Source organism: Ornithodoros turicata, chromosome 4, assembly GCF_037126465.1.
Source record: "Ornithodoros turicata isolate Travis chromosome 4, ASM3712646v1, whole genome shotgun sequence".
Taxonomy (NCBI): domain Eukaryota; kingdom Metazoa; phylum Arthropoda; class Arachnida; order Ixodida; family Argasidae; genus Ornithodoros; species Ornithodoros turicata.
Window position 1 is genome coordinate 25476349 of NC_088204.1, and position 23709 is coordinate 25500057.

Here is a 23709-nt window from a genome sequence, read left to right on the forward strand (position 1 = left end):
AAAAACATCTTAGAGTTGCAAAGTACATTAAGTGTATCTGGTTACCAAGTAAAATGTTCCCTTACACTTGTGCTGTTTTCGAAACAATCCCCAGAACTTCTTCGTAGGTTCTGGCTCTGTTCTTCAGCTTGCTGCCCCTGCAGGGCTGATGCACAGTATACTCCTGTAAGAAAGAAAATGGAGGATATGTAGTACGACAGTTACTACCATTCGAATGCAGGTCCACATGCACACACCTCTGCACATTACACAGCCAGTATGGTGGCACTAGTACAGACACCTTTATGGTGCTGGCTGAGTACTTTCCAATACAAGCGAAGAAATATCTTAAGGTCTTATACTGGTCATAAAGACCTTAAATCACTCATACTGGGATAGTACATAGTACATATATCGATTTAAATATTGTTAGATTTCGATGATTTCATGTGGAGTGACTGTGTGAAGACGCAATCATCTTACAGTGTTTGTCATTATAGATGTGGCCTAAAATTGTTGAAACGAAGAATATGTTTGGTTATGAAATAAGCATGCTTCACTCGTATAATCACAAATGTCACTGAGATTATTCCAGGAAATGCATGCCAAGCAATTCAACAGGTAGTTCCAATCACAAGATACGTTTTAAATGAAAGAATCAGCAATGCCATCAGTGAAGCAAGAACGAATTTTTACTTTTGATGACTAGTGACACGGGTGATGTATGCAGGAATGAGATGGTTAGTTTATGGAAAATCACTGCACTAATCTCACCATGCACCAGAGAATTGCGCACTTGTATTTTGTTATAAAATATGTACCACATAAATTCGCTGCACCCTAATGTCCTTCATACTGACACATGCACGTCCCGCACCTGTACTACTCATCACCGAAAAAAAAAAAGGGAGAGAAAGCACACAATTTCCATGTTGAATCTAACACTGATTTCTTTGTTCCGCACACAAATCATGATTGGAGCTACCTCCCCGTTTGCCTCGCATCCATTTTTACTTTAATCACTAATTGCCACTAATCATTTTAAAACAGCATACTGCAATTATGTCGCACCAGTATAACATTTTGTGATCAAAGTGGACTTTCTGTACCACTCAGTTTTTAGACTATAGTCATAACAAAGAAACAACTCTGTAATGCTTCTTGCATTCTGGTTGGATAAATACTATGGAGAGCAGAGCACAGCATCGCGGCGCACCAGCGTACAGAGGGCACCACACTTTCTTACTTCTAGGGAGAAACAGAAGCTGGGTGATTTCACGCAGGATCAGGCAGGGCGGTCTGGTCAACCTCTCCAATTTAATTCTTTTAAACATATATTAAAGCCTCGTCCCTATGAAGCATACTGGCGCTGAAAGTAGTTGAAAATCATTGGTGGTTATTTGTTAATGAATTATCATTCAGATGTGGGCATTTCGACCATTGCACTTCGTACGCAATGCCACAGATCTTCATAACTATTTGACATATTCCGCTGAATTTGTTTTCAAGTGTTGTGTCAGGTGGGTATAGCACTGCGTCCTATGCTCTGAGAATCCTAAGGTTTGCCTCTGAGGAGGTAAAAAATCGCAAAGTTGCCTCATTTGTAAAATATGATACGTTTTGAGAACCTCACAACTCGGCCCCCACTTGTGATGCTCGAAAATGATCTACATCATTTTGTTCGTTTCGAAATGCCCTTTCTCCGCATAGCGAGTACATCGTATCGCGAACTGCACCCCCAACGGTCCTTTTGTGAATGGTATCTACGGAAAATGCGTAAATTCGACATCGCACATCCCATATATTCCAACTCGTAAACTCACAAACGTTCCTCATGACGACTCAAAACAGCGCATAAAAAAATTGCTTCAGAGATGGTCGAAATTACTTTGCGAATGACATTGAGCTACGAACGTAACTTCGACCATCCCTGAAGCAAATTTTTTATGTGCTGTTTTGAGTCTTCTCAAAGAACGTTTGTGAGTAAAATGAACGATGTCACGAGTGGGAATATATGGGATACGCGCTGTCGAATTTACGGATTTTTCGTAGACACCCTTCATAAAAAGACTCAGGTGAAAATCTGAACTGGAATCTGAAGTGGATCCATTTGCATGCCAAAGTGGTTTAAAGTGGAACAAACTGTTTCCGGTTTAGAGTGAAGTTCCGGTTTAGAGTGAACCACTTGATTGCCAAGTGGTTTCCAACTGGCTTTACCCAGTCTCCAGTTGAACTGGATCTGCCTGCCATCTGGTTCCATTTGACTGCCAAATGGTTTCCAACTGGTATCATTCAGGCTCCAGTTGAACTGGATGTGCTTCCATCTGGTTCCACTTGACTGCCAAGTGGTTTCCAACTGGTTTAACCCATGCTCCAGTTTAACTGGGTGTGCCTACCATCTAGTTCTAGAGTGCGAAGTGGATGTTGTATTCCACTTCGCTGGCAAGTGAACTTATCGCTGCTTGTCCACTATAGTTTTGACACCTGCCCTAGAAATATTTGCAAACCTTCATCGGGGTGAATTGAAAACGCTCTGCATTCCTTTCAGGTGCATACAGCAGGTACGTATACCGGGTCCACCGGGCGTTTTTGCAAGGTAAATGATAATTTCCATTTACATTCTATAATATATCAATTGTTTATGGCCCTACCGCAATTCGCCCGAGTTACTTTTTGTCGGTAAATATACCAGAAACATTCTCGCAGAGTACCGAAATCGAACTTTTGCGTAATTTTCACTTTAGTTTGAAACAAAATACAGAAGCCGACACTGAAGATTTTTGTTTAAGTTTAATTTGTACAAGCTTTCGCGTGGAGGTCCACGCTTCCTCAGGTACAAAGTGAAGTGGTGACACACATAAGTATATATAGTATAGACACTGCTGTACAAAGAAAATGTACAGCACTTTACAGCACTTTTAGCACTTACAGCACTTTTAATGTACAGTACTTTCTTTGTACAGCAGTGTCTATACTATATATACTTATGTGTGTCACCACTTCACTTTGTACCTGAGGAAGCGTGGACCTCCACGCGAAAGCTTGTACAAATTAAACTTAAACAAAAATCTTCAGTGTCGGCTTCTGTATTTTGTTTATGTGATCTACAGGACTTGACTCCCCTCTTCGTATACGCATCTTTAGTTTGAAACCGAAACTTTAACGGCCTCGTTGTCGACAAGTGGAGCAGACTGAGCGCCATCTGCATCAGTACGTGTTTTGAAATGTCGCGAGCGGTAGGCAGGTGGTAGCAGTTCCCGTCTTTCAACTCCTTCAAGACGGGCAAAAAACGTGAATGTCTTTGAATCTCTATGCCCCAAGTGGGCAATCCTTTGGTAGGCGTTGCCATTCTGCAAGTCGGCTTCACCTAATACTTCCGTGTATTGCGGTCAAGCCCACTTCAAGGAACGCCCGATGTTGCTTAACTTTACGTTTTCCGCTAAATTTAGTTCGATCCATTTATGTGTGTTCCAGGAAAGCAAACTTCAAGGCACCGTGAACTCCGCACTTCGTTTCTTCGCTGTTAAGCGTGACTTTTGCTGATTTCTGCGCCATTTTTGGTTTGAAACGGACTTGGTGGAACAAGGCAAGCTGCTATGGCCCCATTAACCTAACCTCACTTATCACTAAACTAACCAAGACATCATAGCTGCCATGGCCCCATTAACCTAACCTCACTTATCACTAAACTAACCAAGACATCATAGACTTTGTTTGTTTAGTGATAAGTTAGGTTAGATGAGTGCGGCTGTGGCAGCTTGCCTCACCCTCCCGACTTCATTATGGAAGCGGATTTGGGGGCAAGGCAAGCTGCCATATTAATCTAAGCTAACTTCACCAAACTAACGTAAGACGTCATCAGCTTGGTTAGTTTAATGATAAGTTAGGTTTTATTAATGGGGTCATGGCAGCTTCCCTTGCCCCTCCAAATTCGTTTCGATAATGAGGTGAAGCGGCAGCTGCCATGGCCATATTAATCTAACCTAACTTCACTGAATCAGCGTAAGACGTCATAAGCTTGGTTACTTTTGTGATAGGTTAGATTAATGGGGCAATGGCAGCTTTCCTTGCCCCTCGCAATTCGAATCGAAAAGTTTCGCTCAATTTAGCGGAAAACAAACGCAAAGTTGAGCAACGCCGGCCGTTCCTTGAAATGGGCTTGACCGCAATACACGGTAGTGTTAGGTGAAGACGACTTGCAGAATGGCAACGCCTACCAAAGGAATGCCGTCAAGGGCAGCATTTTGCATAGTTTCTTTGTCTCTACAAATTCTGCACCAGCTAAATCACGAAAAACTACGAGCGACGCATGTGACAGCAATTACGATGGTGAGTAGTTTATGATTTGATATTTATGCACGTTTATCTGAATGTGTAGATCTACTCCCTGTTGTATATACCACACTGTTATTTAAAATAGCGTAAGTGCACGCTAGCTAGTGGGGGAACTCCAAGAGCCCCTGCGCATGCTTGTAACTCACTTTGTTGTGTGTCTTGTCTTTTAGCTGGCAGTTCGTCATAAAAATGGAGGACGCTTGCAAGATACTATGAATCGTGCGGAATAAGGGCCAGCGCGACTGAAGTGAGAAACGCTGCGTGAGTGTTGCAGCAAAACATTTACAATTTTATGCATGGCATTAGGTGTACTTTTGCAACATGTTTATCTACGGGTTTTTTCAATGAAACTGAATTGTTATTATTATTATTGTTGTTGTCTTTATTTACTCCTACAGAAATACATGAATACTGGGGGCCTGGCAAAAATCAGCAAAGCTGCTACACAGTTCCCACAGAATTCCCAGTTCACTCACAATCGGGTATGGACAGAAGCACTTTTTACTGGCTATCAGGCAGGTATAATGTTGTGACACACAATAGTGTGCACAAAATAGGATTGTAGATACTAAAGTAGGAATGTGGGAAACTTGGAGTTGACTATTCATCTCGAAGCAGTAACAGAGGACACGGACGACAAGTGAAAAAGCAGCAGTCCTATTCACTCATCGTTTGTGTCTTGTGTTGCAGCTTTGGGATGGACAGGATTGCTGACAGTTTGTGAGTCTAAGTCATCTTCGGGTGAAGTAGCATTGATGTCTATTAGTACCAATTCGTGACATGTATTTTTTTTAGATGCCAAAAAATCTGTTCAGTGCAATCTACAGAATGCAAAAAAGAACGCCGCCGAAGCCCATGGGGCACCAAGAACTGATGTAAATTCGTCCATATTTTATGTGCTCACGGTATATTTACGTTTGTTCATTTTGCATCTATGTGGGAAGAAAAAGACACCACGACAGTGAAGACTTCTCCGAGTCAGACGTTTCGGACTCTGAATGTATTGTGTCAGCTGCTGAAGTAAAGAAGGCTAATGAACAGGCCACATACTGGCAGCAGCTTTGTGAAAAGAAAGAGGAGGAAATATCACATCTTCCTTCCTGGCTTCTGTACATATTCCAGGCTAGCAGCACAGGCTGGCTCTCCTGCAGAGCCGCAACAGCAGTTCAGAATAGAAACTGACGCTGAAACCTGGCTCGGCTTCAATAAACTACTTGCAAGTGGATTCCGAAGGAACCTCGGAATCGATTCCTGGTTCCATAACCGCCTTGGAAGTGGATCCATTTGAAAATGGAAACGTGTTTCCAGCTGGAAAGCAATTCCTAGCTGGAAATACATTCCAAGCTAGCAATCAATTCCTGGTTCCATAACCGACTTGCAAGCGGATCCACTTAAGGAATTTTTTCACCTGGGGGGGCTGTTGCCGTAATTCACAATACAATGTACTGGTTATGCGAAGAAAGGGCATTTCGAGACGAACACAATGATGCGGATTATTGTCCGGTATCACAAACGGGGGACGAGTTGTGAGGTTCCCAAAACGTACCATATTTTACAAATGAGGCAACTTTGCGATTTTTTACTCCTCAAAAATACACCTTCCTAGAATCTGCAGAACTTCGTATGTAGTGCTACCCATCCCAGACAATACACGGATAACAAATTCAGCTAAATATGTCAAATAGTTATGAAGATACGTGGCGTCAAACTGCATAGAAAGCGCAATGGTCGAAATGCCCACATCTGAATGATAGTGCATTAAAAAATAACCACCAATTATTTTCAACTACTTTCAGTGCCAATATACCTCCTAGGGACAAGGCTTCAAAATATGTTTGAAAGAAAAAAAATGAAAAGGTCGACCGGACCACCCTGTCTGATCCGGCGTGTGTCACCCAGCTTTCAATATATTAAGATAGGGAGCTACACGGTACTAGCCAGCCACCAGTAGCTTTACTCAACGACTTTGTTTCCCACAAAAAATAAGGAGAGGGACACCGAACATTATCCGCCATGATATGCACTTATTGCCGCATATTCTAAGTGGGTAAGAAGGTGCGATTTCAATCGCACAGGAATGCTAATGTTCAAGGGTGGACAAGCAGCATGCCAACCCAACAAAATTCCTTAATTCCATGTGAAGTTATAAGGGACACCAGCTCCTTGTGTTCTACCTTTCGAGACACATGCCCAAGAAATAGGGACAAAACGTAAAGCAGGCTTCACCTAAAAGGCTTCCCATAGAGCCTGTGTATTTTGGGACGAAAAGCGCGTGCTACATATTCTGCTGGCAGCGCTTTGCATTCGTTCTCTAATGGGATGTTGCCTCTGCCAAGACGAAACTTTTGAGCATTTTTTTGGGCATAAATAGTGGCATCTTCAAGGTTCCATTCGGGTTCCAAATTTTGAACATGTAAAGGAGCCTTCAATCGCCGCACGGACGCGTAGCGGCGAAGCCTACGTTCAAGGCCACGCGCAACCACAGGTTTGGGAAATGGCTCGCCGCAGAAGAGACTACAACGGATAAAGAAGACAAACAAGAAATAACAATACGAGGAGAAAAGATTTGTGTGTTACTTCACGTGGTAATGGTATAGGATATAAAAAGCTAAAAACTTGACAGCTGTTAGGAGAACTAACATCGTTGAGCAAACGTGTGTACATTATGGCTGTTACGAAGTCTGTTGGTATCTGCTAAACTGTGAGCAATCAAACAAAACATAAAATAAAGGTGTGGTCGGAGTGAACGGCACAACAAAGACAACAATAATGACGATGATGAGATGGGGTGTTTCACGGCGGAGGTGCGTACCCTACCCCACTGCACGTGGAACATTATGTGAAGATGATGAAGGAAGGATGAAAACACAAGAAAGAACTAAAATCAACAGCAGAAAATGGACCAAAGGCAGCTTAAGACGACATGTACTACTTTGCACAGGAAAATGTGATATCTGAGGTCCTACGATGTGCAAGGGTTGTCAAACCAAGTTTATCGAGGATAGCTTCATAATTACAGACACCAATGCTGTAGGATATTGTTCTAAAATGGCTACTGTCGAAAAAGATGTTTTGAACGAGTAAGAAGATCGACGCGTTGGCGTGGTGAGAACCCCGAATGAAAAGATCGGTCACCTCCTTCAAGGAACCGGCGTCGGTCATGTGATCGTCGACGACGATCAGCGTAGCGCGCGACGTGTCCCACTCTCGCGGTAGCTCCTTGGTAAATTTTACGGAGTCCCCGAATTCGTCCTGCATGCTCGGCAAAGCATATTTCTGCACGTAGAATATTTGTGAAGGAGGCTTGTCTACCACGTCGTTCAGGTTCCTCAACACGTTAGCAACGAACGTAGATTTGCCGCACATGGAGGGGCCGCTTAAGATACAGCGAAAGGGATGACGGAAACGAAAAGGTTCGGGGGAAGACATGTTGCGTGCGTACACGTTGCACGAAGAGAAAGAAGAGACTGAGACTCGAAGAGAAATGCATCGCTTTTTATTTACACATCCTCGTCGTCGTCCTCTACATCGGAACTGCGTTCCCAATACAGATTGTCCAGGCTAAAGTTTGTAGGACAGATAAGATTGTCCTCCAGGCGGCAGCTCACCCGGAGGGGGGCGTGAAAGCAGCCTATAAATGGACAGGAAGCCTCTGCATGGGGGTAGTGTTCCGGAGGAACCGCTGGTCGCGGAACGTATCTGTCTGAACGTAAAATAAACTTGGTATGTTGGTTTGAATCTCTGTTGTGCTGCTTGTTCCTTCGCGCACGGAACGGACGGGGTGACGCCCCGAGGTTGTGGGAATTTAGGTTTCCACAACTGGCGCCCAACGTTTGGGGTTCGAGCTCGTTCGTCCCGTGGCGGGGACCACGCGGCACTGTGAGTTTGCGTAGCTGAGTATTTCGTTGTAGTTTGTAGTTTTTGCTGTTAGTTTTTTGGGTGTGCGTTCTTGTGTGTGTTTCTGTTTGTTTTTGAGTTCTTACAGCTCCCGCCCAGTACCTGTGTCCCGGAGCGGATGCACCGTTCACCGACGCTACACAGGTACGACCTCCGTAGCAGATCCGAGGCCCCGGGAGGGGAGCGGGCCCGTTCGGAAGAAAGGCTGGTCTCCAACGCCTCGGCGCCATCGGAGCCGAAAGGACCAGCCGAGGCCAAGGAGGCACATGCCGTGCCTTCCTTCCAAGCTACGTCGACTGAGGTACCTGCAGTGCCGCAGTCTGACGCCATTGCAACGGCAGAACTCCTGTCACGCATGACGGAGTTGTGCTCGCTGGTGGTTCAACGCATGGATGCCGGGTCGGTTTCGCCGCCGCAGGCACAAGCGCCTCTACGACTCAACTTACCGGTGCCTACCTTCTCAGGTTACACCGATAAGAAGTCTGTTGCCGATTTCCTGGATGACCTCACCGCCTATCAGACGGGTATGGGAATTTCGGACGAAGTCCTAATCCAACGCATCCTGCAGGTTGCTTTGGTCGGAGACGCCGCCCGCTGGCTTCGGTTGCAATCGGAGTTTACGTCCTTGCAGGACTTCCAGGAGCGGTTCAAAAACGAATTTCTTCCCCCGGATTACGAATACCGTGTACTAGAGGAATTGCATAAGCGTACTCAACATCCTGAGGAAAGCTTATCTGAATTCGTTCGGGCATTGCAGGATCTGTACAGCAGAGCGGATCCCACTGCTACGGAAGAGCAGCGCGTCGCACGGGCGATCCGTCAGTGCCACCCGCGCTTCCGGCCCTACTTAAGAGCCCATCGCTTTAAAACCCTTGAGGCGTTTGCCCAGGAGGCTCGTTCAATACAAGGCGACCTCCTGGCAGAGCTTAAATACCGGCCCCCTCCGCCCCCAGAGCAAGCCTTGGAACCGCGCTGCGCGTGGTCGGGAGGAGCCGCCTCGGTCGAACGCCTGCATGCAACAGGTTTGGGTGACAACCCCCGTAATTCAGACAATGCGGAGTCATCCCACCGAGCCCTAGATCCGTTCCTCTATGACCAGAGGACGATCCCCGCAGGAACGAGCCTTGACAGACCCGTCCCGCCCCGAAGTCGCGGTCAACCTGGCCTTTCAGCTAGCGAAACCCCACGGCAGTGGGAGCGGCACCATCCTGCGCCCCCGCAGCCACGAGCGCCCAACGGCTGTTGGAATTGCGGCAGCCCTGACCATTTTCGTCGGGAATGCCCGCGACAAAGACCGAACACCCGTAATGTGCCATCGGGAAACGGTCGCAGCCGGCGTCCATGAATGCTCGCTCAACGACGTCGGCAAGTTGCGAAGAAAGCGAGCAGACGGTTACTATCCGTGGCCTTGATCAGTCAAAAACTAGCTTTGCAAGCGGTAAGATAACGCAAAGAGATGCTTTGGCTCCTCTTGCTTTTTCTGTCCGAGATTACATCGAGGATAAGGAACCAAACATCGCCGTTCGAATTTTGGGTAAAGATTACATCGCCATTATCGACACGGGAGCTACGCTTTCCCTTATCGGGGATAGTGTTTATGAACATTGCGTATCACGGCACGTGGAATTGCAATCCACAGATGTCACTCTTCGTCTTGCTTCCAATGACGCCGTTCCAGCACAGGCAGCAGTTGTGCTCTGGGTACGTTTGGATGGTAGACGACGAAAGCAGCGCTTCGTGCACCTTCCTGGCCTGGCAGTTCCTGTTATCCTGGGCAGAGACTTCATCATCCGGCAGAAGTTGGTGCTGGACCTGCCCAATGGAGGATACGTGTACCACGGCTCGTCGGGGTTTTTCCGCTTCGCCGCAGCACGGGAACACTGCACAGCACAGCAAGCTGTGGCAGCGTCCGTTGAAACGTCTGGGCTGCCGACTGTCTTGGGGTCATTCCATGGTCCCGAGGAGCAACGCCGTCAGCTTGAACAAGTACTGCGGCAGTTTGACGGAATCTTTACCGAAAAACCGGGTAAGTCGTCTGTGTTACAGCATAGCATAGACACCGGTAACGCTAGACCCTGGCGTTGTAATCCCAGACCATTGAGTGTGCATAAGCGTGCTTTATTAGACGCTGCTCTTGACGAAATGCTCCAAACCGGTGCAGTTCAAAGGTCCCAGAGTCCTTGGGCATTTCCTGTGGTTCTGGCTCCGAAACGTGATGGTACGGCTAGGTTATGCGTCGACTACCGTCGACTTAACGCAGTAACTTTAAGGGATTCCTACCCCTTCCCGTCCATTGAGTCAATCTTGTATTCCCTGGGCAACGCAACTGTGTTTTCAACGCTTGATTGTAGTAGAGGATTTTTGCAAATCCAAGTTGCCCCGGAGGATGTCCCAAAAACAGCCTTTACGTGTCATAGAGGTTTGTTTGAATTTGTACGAATGCCTTTCGGACTGTCCAACTCACCCGCCAGTTTCCAGCGGTTGATGGATACAGTGTTGGGAGATGCGAAGTACAATTTCGCAATGGCATACATGGATGATGTAGTGTTTTCTAGAAATTTTCAGGAACAATTGGAACACCTCTCAATCGTCCTTGCAAGGATGAATGAAGCGGGCATAACAATCAACCCCCGCAAGGTGCAGCTGGCATCGTCTAGGATCAGCCTTCTCGGCTTTGTGGTGGACGGAGGGACCATCCGTCCTAACGACGACAAGCTAAAGGCGATCACGGACTTTCCGGTTCCCGGTAACGTCAAAGCCTTGCAGCGCTTCCTAGGTATGGTTGGTTTTTACAGACAATTCATTCCTAATTGTGCCGAGCTAACGCAGCCGCTTAACCAGTTGTTGCGCAAGGACACGTGCTGGAATTGGGGAGAAGAGCAGGAACGATCATTTCGAGCTCTATCACAAGCAATCGCTGATACGGCTAGGCTTTATCTGCCCGACCTCAACAAGCCATTTGTTGTGCAAACAGATGCAAGCGATTATGGTGTTGGCGCAGTTCTCTTGCAGGAGCATGACGCTATTCTTTGTCCAGTGGCTTTTGCAAGTCGCACGCTGAATCCGGCAGAACGGAACTACTCCGTGACGGAAAAGGAGTGCTTGGCGATCATATTCGCTTTCAGGAAGTTCGACCTTTACCTGGACGGCAGTACCTTCACTGTCCAGACTGACCACCAGGCACTTTCTTGGCTGCAGCGGCTCCATAACCCGTCTGGACGACTTGCCAGGTGGGCCCTGATGCTACAAGGCTACTCCTTCAACGTGGAGTACAGGCGGGGCTCAACAAACGTGGTAGCAGACGCGCTGTCCCGCGCGCCTCTACCGGAGGGGGAAGAGGAAGGCACCGAGGCGCCTTCTCAACTTCTGGCAGCAGCACAGGTGGCACGAGACGTATCTTCGTCTTGGGGCATGGGTCGTGAGCAGAGAGCAGCTCCTAGACGCTCAGAGAGCGGACGGCCTTTGTCAGCGGGTGTCGCAGTGGATAGCTGAGCAAGACTCGGCGGACACCGGAACGACTGACGGACGGCACGACACCTATCTGCTGGGCGAGGATAGCATCCTGTTCAGATACATACCCCAGGCGGATGACGATGACGGCTCATCCCCATTCAGAGTCGTGGTGCCACGGAAGTTGCGTAAGTCTTTCATACGTTACTTTCATGATTCGGCCTTGGCAGGTCACAGCAGTGGCAGGAAAACTTATGAAAAGTTATGTCGTGTTGCGACATGGCCAGGAATGAGGCAGGATGTAACAAAGTATGTTCGTACTTGTCCCGTATGCCAGAGAGCAAAACCTCGTGGTGGTTTACCCCCTGGGCGCTTACAGCCTGTTCAGAGCAATAGACCCTGGCAGATAGTCGCTTGTGATGTGATGGGACCATTTCCCCGTAGTCCTAGAGGTAACCAGTATTTGTTTGTGGTTACTGATCATTTCACGAAATGGGTTGAGCTGTTTCCTCTCAGGACACTGACTTCCCAGAGAGTGTGGGAAAAGTTACTCGACACCTTTTGCCGGTTCGGGTTTCCCGCACAGCTGATCACCGACAACGCAACCTACTTTACAAGTAAGGTGTTCTCAGATTCTTGCGCTGTCTTAGCATTCAGCATAAGAAGACTTCCCCGTATCACCCTCAGGCTAACATTACCGAACGTGTTAATCGGAACCTGAAAATGATGTTGGTTGCTTTTACTAGCCAGCACCACCGTGATTGGGATCTTCGCCTGGCTGAGCTGGCGTTCGCTACACGGACGACGATCAACAGGTCTACAGGATTCACCCCGGCGTTCCTGAACTTGGGACGAGAGGCCCCTTTTCCAGTGGAGAATGCTCTGGGCCTCCGGGATGGTGCTACCCGGCCTCCTTATTCAAGGTTTGCTGAGGACCTCCGGAGTCGACTGGACGATGCAGCCCGGACGGCTCGGGAGAACCTGGACGTCGCAAGGTTGGACCAGGCTCGCCAGTACAACCGTGGACGTCGGAACCTCACCTACAGCGTCGGTGACCTCGTCCTTCGACGGACTCACCCGCTAAGTGATGCGTCACGAGGCTTTGCAGCTTCACTCGCAGATAGGTGGGATGGCCCCTTCGAGGTAAGTGCGTGCTCCTCCGGCCTCACTTACAGGCTTCGTCGCTGCGACACCGGCGAAGAGACTGGGCCAGTTCACATCTCGGACTTGAAGTCTTACCATCTCCGAGACCCGGACGGAGAGGAGCCCGATTCGCAACCTGCCTCCCTCCAGGACCTGGACCCGGATCCCGTTCCCGGACCTGCGTCCAGCCGCTACAACTTGCGTCCCCGCAGGCGGCGCACGTAGCTGCCACTATCTCCATCGCTAAGCATAGTGCTTGTGATTTAGTGCTTTATTAGTGTGATTTCTGTTGCACAGTTTTCCGCTATCTGTTTTAGGGGGACGCCTTCTCAGGCGCCCACGGTTTGAGGTTACCTTTTTACCGTATTCCCGCCCTCTCGCAGATGCAGCCCCGTCGTCGCACCTGGAGGACGCAGCAGCCCAACACTCCCGCGAGTCGACCAACCTCTCGCCCCCGAAGGCACCCTCCGCCAACCGCCGGTCCTGGAGAAGCCCCGCGGTGCCACTCCGTGGCTACCTGGACCATCGTTTCCGGCGGACAGCCAGTTTCGTGGACCTCAAGGTCACGCTGGAACAATCAGCCCAGACCCCTAAGGGGCGACGACCTGTCAAGGACCCCGGTTCCCTTCCGTGGTCACACTCTTCAGGAGCGACACCCGGCCGACCCTCTGCAGCCCTTAACTACCGAAGAGAAGAGGTTACTGTGCCCGATCTGCCAGGTACCAGAGCTTCACAGAAGCACACATCGCCGGGGCTCCCTCCACCAGAACCGTATCGAGGCGACCCGTGCCACAAGCGATGTCAACGCTGCCCTCGCCACGCTAAGACGGCTCAGGCCCGAGCTTCTGGTCAACCCGGGACGCCCTCCAGGCCCAGGTCTCCCTCCACCACCGGCCCAAGACGATGCCATCATTGATGCCCCGGATGACCTAATGGTCCTCTAGAGACGGGGGGGGGAATGTAGGACAGATAAGATTGTCCTCCAGGCGGCAGCTCACCCGGAGGGGGGCGTGAAAGCAGCCTATAAATGGACAGGAAGCCTCTGCATGGGGGTAGTGTTCCGGAGGAACCGCTGGTCGCGGAACGTATCTGTCTGAACGTAAAATAAACTTGGTATGTTGGTTTGAATCTCTGTTGTGCTGCTTGTTCCTTCGCGCACGGAACGGACGGGGTGACGCCCCGAGGTTGTGGGAATTTAGGTTTCCACAAGTTGGACTTCTTTTTCGCCAGTCTGTCCGCCGCTAAGATGCGGTCGAGCGTCTTCATCTTGTCCTGACACATTTCTTGACGTGCTTGCAACCATTCCAGACGGTGGACTTGAAAGGCTTCCTCCACGATGCCGCGTATAAATTCGCGAAGTTCTTCGTTTTTTGTCTTTTCCTTGCGACGACGAGAAACGCAGGAGAATAAACCACACATGGCGTTTTCCACATATCGGTCAGAATGATGACGCGAGCGCGGTGCGCGCTGCCTTTATAGAGATAAACGCGCGCGCGCAAAGAACGGAGAATGAAAGCGAAACTGAAAAGCCACCCGTCGCCGCTAGGAGCGCGCGCGCAGCAGAGAGCCGAAACCGAAAACACCCGCGGCCGGCGCAGAGGGAGCTAGCAGCGCGCGCGCGCGCATGCGCGGACGGGTGGAGCAGAGGGCGCGCGCGCATCCATAGCCGCCGCTGCGCGTCGCCTCTCTCAGTTTCTCTCGGACCGTCGCGGAAGACGGACGTGCGCTCCGCGCGCTCGCTCACTTTCTGGCTGGATCTCGTAGAGAGCAGACGTACGTGTGTGTTCTCCGCGCTCGCTCAGTTTCTGCCTGGAAGTTGCCGCGGGGGAAAAGGTGAGTGATTTGACGCGCTCCTTTTCTCATATGTTTGCCATGTTTAGCGGTGACCGCGCTCGTGTTAAGCCTTTTCTCGCATGTTTAGACTTGTTTTGCGGTGTCCAAGCCTGTTGACGCATGTTTAGCGATGTGTGGTTCCCGCCTTGTGTTAGCTGCGTAGTGTTGAGGTTAGGCCTAAGCGATCGCCCCCCCGTAAGCCTCTTTCCTCGTATGTTTGCCGTGTTTAGCGGTGACCGCGCTCGTGTTAAGCCTTTTCTCGCATGTTTAGCGATGTGTGGATCCCGCCTTGTGTTAGCTGCGTAGTGTTGGGGTTAGGCCTAAGCGATCGCCCCCCCGTAAGCCTCTTTCCTCGTATGTTTGCCGTGTTTAGCGGTGACCGCGCTCGTGTTAAGCCTTTTCTCGCATGTTTAGCGATGTGTGGTTCCCGCCTTGTGTTAGCTGCGTAGTGTTGGGGTTAGGCCTAAGCGATTGTCCCCGTAAGCCTTTTTCCCCGATGTGTACTGTTTTCTGTTTAGCAGTAGCGGTTAGACCTTTTCTCTCGCATGCCTAGACTTGCTTAGCAGTGCTGTCATTTTTACCTGCCGCTAGTATCTTGTTCTGTCTTTCTCGTCTAGAGCTATGATGGTGACGCCATCTGGTGTGATGCCTTGCAACTAAGTGGCCGCCTGTCGTCGATCTCTGCAACTGCTGGGTGCAAACTACCAACATGGCGGACGCTGGTCACTCGGGTGTTGCGGAGCGGCTTCTTCGCCGCGGCATCGTTGATTTTCGAATAAATTGTTTCTCTCCACTCTATTTCTATCTTTTTATTTTATTTTCTGCCTATTTTTTTTATTTTTTATGACCACGATTATCCGGAAACGCACAACTGGTCTGGACGCGAGATAGACATTCCCCAATTAGTGTGATGGCTCCCTGGAGGGTGCTGATTAATGTGGGGGGTCCCAATTAGCTCTAATTGCTAATTAATGGCGTCCAGGCCAGATGTGCGTTTCCGGATAATCGTGGTCAGTACTTACTACTTGCTATTTGAGCAGAAATGCTGGTATCTGAGGGTTTAACGCTGAGGGTAGAAATTCCTGTCTGAGATGAATCTGCATTTCACTGCAATTTGTTTCTTTTAAGTAATATTATTGAAATTCCACAGCCACTGTGAACAAAAAGGGATGGTTGTGTGCCTGCTCATGAAAGCAACTTGCATATCGGAATGACATGTGATGAGAGCGAACTTTGCGCTCAAGTACGGCAATGGTGTAGGCGGACGGAGCATTACGTGAAGCCAAGGGCAAGCTGCGACCTTGAACATGCAGAGCAGGTTATTTTTAGGCTATGACGACTCGCCGCACCCGTGCATGTTGGGGCATGCAGCGAGGTCGCCGCTATATAAATGGGGAGGACGTGTAAAGAGGCAGCAGTCTTCGCGTCACTTCGGGAGTGTGCGGAGCTCGCTTCAAGAGTGAGTATTTTTCATCCACGCTTTGTGGTGCACGTTTTCTTAGTGTTTCTTCTTTTTTTTTCAGTGCCTAGATGCGTGTTCTGCTTTTTTGATCCTCATGATATCGGGGATGATGAGCCATTGGAAGAGAATTCACCATCTTCTCCAGACATTTCACCTGCCACATTGCATGCTCACGTTGAGCGATCACATCCCTATGTGGACATTTCCTTCCTGCCTTTCTTTCAAACTGATAGCGCACTTCGAGGTATCGTCAAAGCGTTTGTGCTATTGGCATCTGTTCACGATCAGGGAGTAGAGGACTTGCGACAATATTTAATGAACCACCTCCACAATATAATTGCTATTTTGCGAGCGCAAAGAATACCCTTTAGGTTTTGCATTTGTTCTGACGTTCTAATGATGAAAGAAAATCGAGGGGATGTAACCGCACACATAGCTCATTTTATGGCGCTTGCTCGCGAAGTCCACAGCGATGAAGCTATCGTAAATACTTTGATGGATGTGATTCAGGAGTCCACTGGGCGCATTGAAAATTACCAGCGCGAGGGTAGTGGGTTTGTATCCACTGACGTCCAAAAAGTTCAAATGTGTATTTCCGCTGTGAAAACTAAAAAATTCGGGTGCAATGGGGTACTTCCCACGAATCTGGCTAAACGCAGAAACGTGTTAACGAATGTCCCTTTACCAGAGCGTAAGGAGGGCGAGTGCTTTAAATACAATACGCTCGCCCTCTTGCACCCGCAGGAAAGGAAGCGATGGAAAAAATATGAAAATTATGCAACAGAGTACTGGTGGCCTAGTCACTTCCCTGTATCCTTCTCTGATCTTGACGAATTTGAAAACCAAAACAAGATTTCCGTCTACGTGTACGCGTACGTCGATCAGGGAGTACATGTGTCGCGACCCCCAAAACTAGAATGGGAAAAGAAAATTCACTTGTTGGAAGTAGATGAGCATTTTTTTGGAATTAAGTCCCTCGAACGCTTGTTGACAACAAGAAGTAACCATTTCGTATGCGAACGCTGTACACGCTCTTTTGTGAAGGAAGAGAGCATGGCGAAACATCGACGCCTTTGCACGGATGTGAACGAAATCCTGTTGGAATTTTGCGAGCCGGGAAAAAATTTTGTAGAGTTTACTAAAATACAGTACATGCAGCAGTACAACTACGTCGTTGCGTTGGACACTGAGAGCGTACTCGCACCCAGTGGTGTTGGCATGCAACGTCACATTACCTCTAGCTTCTGTGCTGTGCTCGTGCGTACCCACGACTCAAAGGTGATGCGCATTAGAACACACCATGGGGAAGATGCGGCAAAGCAGTGTGTGAAGGCGCTCATGGAAATGCGTGATGAAATGATTGCCTTGAACGCCTGCCCCGCTGCAATGGTGCTGAGCGACGAACAACAAGCCAAGCACAGAGCTGCCACCCACTGTGCATACTGTAAACGGGAATTCGCGAAAGACCTACCTAGTGTCCGGCATCATGATCATTCGAAGCATTGTACTGCGGGTGAGACAAATTATATCGCGACACTGTGCAACCCCTGTAACGTCGCATGCACTACCAGAGAAAAATTGCCGATCATGGTCCACAATTTGTCTTATGATTTGGCTGGACTGTTACGGGAATTTCACGTTCTCGGGTGGAAGCGACCTCCCTTCATTGTGGCCAGCTCCATGGAAAAAATCCGTTCGTTTGAAATTGGTACCTTCCTCTTCAGAGATACCATGCAGTACCTAAATTCATCACTTGGGGAGCTTGTGGAAACCGTCAAATCCATGGGGGGTGCAGAGGCGTTCCAATGCTTGAAGCAGGTATTTGGAGACGACTACAAAATTTTGCTTCGTAAAGGTGTGTTCCCTTACAGTTACCTTAGTTCTTTTGCAGTGTACGACGAGTTGAGTCTCCCAGAAAAATCCGCTTTTCGAAATGATCTAACTGGGGAAGATGTAAGCGACGAGGACTACCAGTACGCTGTGCATGTATTTGAGCATTTTGGGTGCTCGAGTTTACGGGATTATAACACGTTGTACCTGAAGACGGATGCCCTCTTACATGCAGACATAATGCAGCACTTCCGACGCCTGTGCTACAGCGCACGCGGATTGGAATTGCTTCATTGCGTTTCTCTGGCATCCTATTCGTGGCAATGCGCGTTAAATTATACGAATGCAAAATTGGAATTGATTACCGATGAGGAAATGTACAGAACCATCGAATCGGGCATTAGAGGCGGGCTCTGTCAGGCGAGCAGGCGTCATTTGCGTGCCAATAACCCTCTGTGTAGCGGCTATGATCCTGATAAAGAGGAGGTGTACATATCATACATAGATTGCAACAATCTTTACGGATTTAGTATGATAAAGCACCTCCCTGTCGGTGATTTCGAATGGGTCGAGGATTTTAGCTCCGTGGATTTTATGCGTCACCCCACGGATTCGGAGGTGGGGTATGTGTACGTATGTGACTTGGAGTATCCAAAATCTATCCACGCTCTAACGAGGTATTTCCCCCTGGCTCCCGAGAAGGCAGTCGTCCCAAAGGAATGGCTCTCGCCATTCCAGCGAGGGCTTCTCGAAGAATTAATGTATCAGCCTGCTAACAGCAAAAAGCTGTTGCTCACGTGCAAGGACAAGGTCGAGTACGTCGTTCATTACGCGTTGCTCGCACTCTATTGTAGATTGGGCATGAGGGTGACGAAAATTCACCGAATTCTAAAATTTCGTCAAGCACCATTCCTGCGTCCCTACATCGAGGACAATGTTGCCAGACGCGTTGCCTCGTGTACCTCTCAAATAATGCAGTCTTTGGGAGAACACTTTTAAATAAATTTAACATGCGTGATATTCGAGTAGCCTTCGATGAGAAGACAGCGAGCCGCCTCGGGAGTCGGGCAGAATGCGTGCGGATGGAAATTTTGTCCCCAGATTGTGTCATGTACGAAATGCGCAAAAGAAAAGTGCGATGCGATTTCCCACTCCAAATTGGGTTTACGATTTTAGAACTCAGTAAATTAACCATGTACTCATTCTACTACGAAACCCTCTTGAGCAAGCTCACTTGTCCGGTGATTACCTGCTACTTTGACACGGATTCTTTGATCCTCGGCCTATTCTGCAAGGACTACGAAGATCAGTTACGAGCGATCGCCGACGACCACTTAGATCTGTCTTCCTTTGATCGGGATCATCCACTGTACAGTGAAAAGAATCGTGGAAGGCTTGGGGCATTCAAAAGCGAAACTGGTAGTGAGTAGTAGTGTATCAGCTCAACTGGCCCACAACTCACACAGTGGCCTGGACGCCATTAATGAGCAATTAGAGCAATTTGGGACCCCCCACAGTAATTAGGATAATTCAGGGAGTAATTACACTAATTGGGGAGCATCTAGGACGTGTTCAGACCACTGTGTGAGTTGTGGGCTAGTTGAGCTGATAAAAAATAAAAAAATAGGTAGAAAATAAAATAAAAAGATAGAGATAGAGTGGAGAGAAGGAGTTTAGTTGAAGATCAACGACGTCATCTTGAAGAAAGCGGCCCGGAACGGCCGCTGACCGTCGCTGGGCGACGGAGCACAGAGGCAGGTTGCAAAGCATCGCAGCACCAGTTCCGCACATCCTGCGACGTCAGCTGTGACGTCATCATGGCATGTTTGGGCAAGTTAGGACAGCTCTGGACATGCAAGGAGAAAAACACTCGTAATATAGAGGCTGGGAAAGCAAGAGTATGCAAACCATCAATAGCTGACAAGAAAAAACAATTAGTTACACAACAAATGAGCCCACCAGAACAGGAGCGCAGAACCATGCGACTGCTCCATGCAGGCAGAAACTGACTCGTAGTGCTTTTTTGTCCTGTATAAAGCCCCGCAGCTGCACCCCCTAGCGGTTACTTTCTCAACTAATCTCACAACAAAATTATTAAGAATCACGCCAGCGCTACTCCCGGTCCCAAGGCAGAAGATGATAGAAAATGGCGGGAATGCCCGGACAACAGCAACCAGCACTGGCACGAAAATCGCAAACAAAGCGGGAACAAAGTTGACGAAAGCATTAGTTACGCAACAAATCACCTCACCACAGCAGGAGCGCAGACCGATGCGACTGCTCTCGTCGACAGCCAGGGATCAAGTGACGACGGAGCGAACGACCGCACGTCTTCTCCCAACGAGAGCCAGAGGTGGACTGACGTAAGCGCCACTCTACGGGTGCTACGCATGCGCGCGCTCGTAGCGCCCTCTGCGCGCTCCTACCGCCACCTGCGAGAGGCTAAGAGAGAAGAGCATTCCTGCGCCCCCTGCTGGCCGTTCTCATTGGTCGTGAGGCTAAGTGAGAAGAGCATTCCTGCGCCCCCTGCTGGCAGTTCTCATTGGTCCAGACATCATCCTATTGTCTCAGGGCTACACTGTTTTTTTCCACTAATGCTCCTTTGGTCAATCTGCAGTGAAGCCACGGTATGACATCATCATGCACCTGCGTGGCTCAAGGACGCGTGCGCTCTAGACAGGGGACCTATTATTTATTGAATCACTATCCCAAGATTATTTCCTTTATTCTTCTATAACGATTGCATAGGAAACTATTGCAGAAGAGCACCATGCATGAAAACTGATCGTAGGAATTCCAAAGTCTTACTAAATGAGACTTGCAAAAGAACAAAACATCCTAACATGTAACTCCATCAATGGCTAATAAGAGGACTAGGCACTCAACAAATCAACGCGCGCAGAACTCGGGGCAGCACTATCGTCAAGACGACAATGTTCCTTGTCAAAAAAGAAAAAAAATACTAAGCGTCAACAAAGGAAAGCATGCATATTGGGGCATATCAGGACACGTCAGGACAAATCGTACGACTGCTGGGCAACAGAGGAAAAAGGCACTCACCATCATTTTTCCCGTTCACAGCATTCCCTCATTGTAAATCCGCTCGTCACAAAATCCACCTGCATCGTCGAACACCATTCACCAGTGACGAACCACACATCCGCACCCCATCAGAGGCAGACAGAACCCCGCCGAAGCTACGCTCTTCCACTGACGGCCAACGCCAGGAGCAGAATTTGCGTGTCGAGACCCGTCAGTGTCCAAGAGAGAAGTGAATCCTTGCGCCCCCTGCAGGCCGTTCTCATTGGTCGTAACGTCATCCTATTGTCTCAGGGCTACACAGTTTTTTTCCACTAATGCTCCTCTACACAAGGTCAACCTGAAACAATAGTCTCTCGGTATGCGGTCATCATGCAGGTGCGTGGCTCAAGGACGCGTACGCTCTAGACAGGGCACCTGTTATTTATTGAATCACTATCCCTAGATTATTTCCTTTATTCTACTATAATGATTGCGTAGGGAACTATTGCAGAAAAACACCATAGACAAGAGGAGATTGTAGCATTTCATTCCCAAAGTCGTACTGTACAGGAAAAAAAAAAAAAAGGTTCAGCAAGACATAAAGTCACACACCTGCCCCCCTCGCGGTTACTCTCTGAACTAAATGAATCGCAAAATTATTAAGAATAGCTCTACTCCCATTCAAGGCAGCACTATCGTCAAGAATATGCCTTGTACAAAAAGAAAAAAAACTACATGCAGAAGGAAAGCATGTCAGAACAAGCCCAGGCATGTCAGCACATGTTTGTCAGACAAGGGGGGGAAAAGCGAAAAGAAACAAAGAAGGAAACCAGCATCAAACTATTTCTAAGCACACGCACTCCTCTTATTCAAAAACAGTGCTCATCATAAATCTGTCCAGGGGAATACACACCATTTTGCTACACTTTTTCCAGTAACAGTCAACGCATTGCTACAGACTGCGTGACGTCATCACATCCTGTCTGAAGAAGAAGACACCGGCAAAGACTCCTATTATTTATTGAATCGCAAGATTATTTCCTTTGTCCTACTCTTAATGACATTGATTCTCTCATTAAAATTCAACAAAAAAGCACCCAGCATATTAACGATTTTCACCCCAAAGGCTCATCATGGTCATTAGAATTACAGTAAACTGCCACTGCTCTTTTAAAATAATAAGTGAGACCACTCAACATCACCTCCAGGCTTATGTAATACATGACCCTTTCTATGCTCATACATTCGTTGTCTGAGGCTACACCTGCGAGCAAAAAAGGCGCGGAAGCCGGGTGGGCAAAGTTCCATTCGCGCATTGCGAGCATAAAGGCGGGAAAGCACAAGACAGAACGCCTTTACGGGAACACGATAGCATTCCTATACTATATTAATGATTATTGCATTGCAGTTTAGAAAAACTACAACTAAACTATAATTTTAGGAGCCCAACTTTCTATGAAAACTATAATTGCCCTATTACTTGGATCGCTACTAATGAAGCGCTCCAATTTTTTTCTCTCTTCCCATTTCAGCCTTGTCATGCAGGGAAGCAGACTCATATCCAAAATAATTAATTTACACTGAGGGTGCCGTGCTTCAGGAATTCCTATCCTGCGCTCAGATGCAAGCATTTCTTCACGGATACCTTTAACAGCTGACTTCCTCAACATATCGAACACCCAACAAAATCAAACAAACAATCAGAGAAACCCTCTTCTCAGCTGTACCATGCGACTGTCTTCTTCGTAAAATCGGTTATCTGAGGAAGAGAGCAGCGAAAAATTGCGCGCACTTGTGCTTGATTTAAAAAGCCTGAAGCATATGCCAATAAACCAAGAAAAAGACACTCATGTCTGGTATCTGATAGTGCCACATACACAGACGCATTGTCGCAAAGAAAGCACAGGACAGGGATACACAAATTTCCTTAGGTGAGCAGGGAAAAGGCTTAAGACCTCAGGAATAATAGCAGAGTCACCGGACATCGCTACGCGGCTAACACAAGATAACAACAACAACAAGATAATAGCGGCGGGTAAAATTGCAACACTGCTAAACAAGCCCCAACATGCCATCATGACGTCGCAAACCAGGAAAAAGAAGCACGCGCGCACACACACAGCAGCTCAGGAATGCACAAGGAGAGGTGCTTTATAGGAATTTCTACTCCACACTCAGATACCAGCATTTCTGCACAAATACCTATAACGGCTGACTTCCTCAACATATCGAGGAAAGCGAATACCGACACTCAACATATAACAAAAAACAAACAAATTCCATTCTCATGAACTCTCTCCTCTGCCGAGCGGCTTTCTCCTGCTCTACCTGGATGCTGACTGTTTCCCCTCATCTACATTCTGAGTAAAAGCCGTGAAAGGAGAAAAGAACCGCGAAAAATTACACGCATTTGTGGTCCAATAGCTGTAACCGCAAGAAACCGTAGCGCACACCAATACACTGAGAAAAAGACACCCGTTTCTGCCACCAGATAATTCTTGCATAATGCCACATACGCAGCCGCATTGCCCTTGCGTAAAGAAAGCACAGGACAGGGATACACAAATTTCCTTAGGTGAGCAGGGAAAAGGCTGAAGACCTCAGGTCACCACACATCGCCACGCGGCTAGCACAACATGACAGCAACAACATACTAGCAGCGGGAAGAACTGCAACACTGCTAAACAAGTCCAGACATGCCACGATGACGTCACAAATCAGGGGAAACAGCACACGCATGCACGCACAGAGGACAACGC

At 48.2% G+C, this 23709-nt stretch overlaps 1 long non-coding RNA gene across 1 annotated transcript; it reads left to right on the forward strand.

Moving 5' to 3' along the window:
* Positions 1 to 14516: 14516 nt before the first annotated feature.
* On the forward strand, positions 14517 to 15435 carry LOC135392839 (uncharacterized). The gene is made up of 2 exons (XR_010422250.1): positions 14517 to 14637; positions 15255 to 15435. It is a non-coding gene; the product is annotated as an uncharacterized LOC135392839 (long non-coding RNA).
* Positions 15436 to 23709: the final 8274 nt, after the last annotated feature.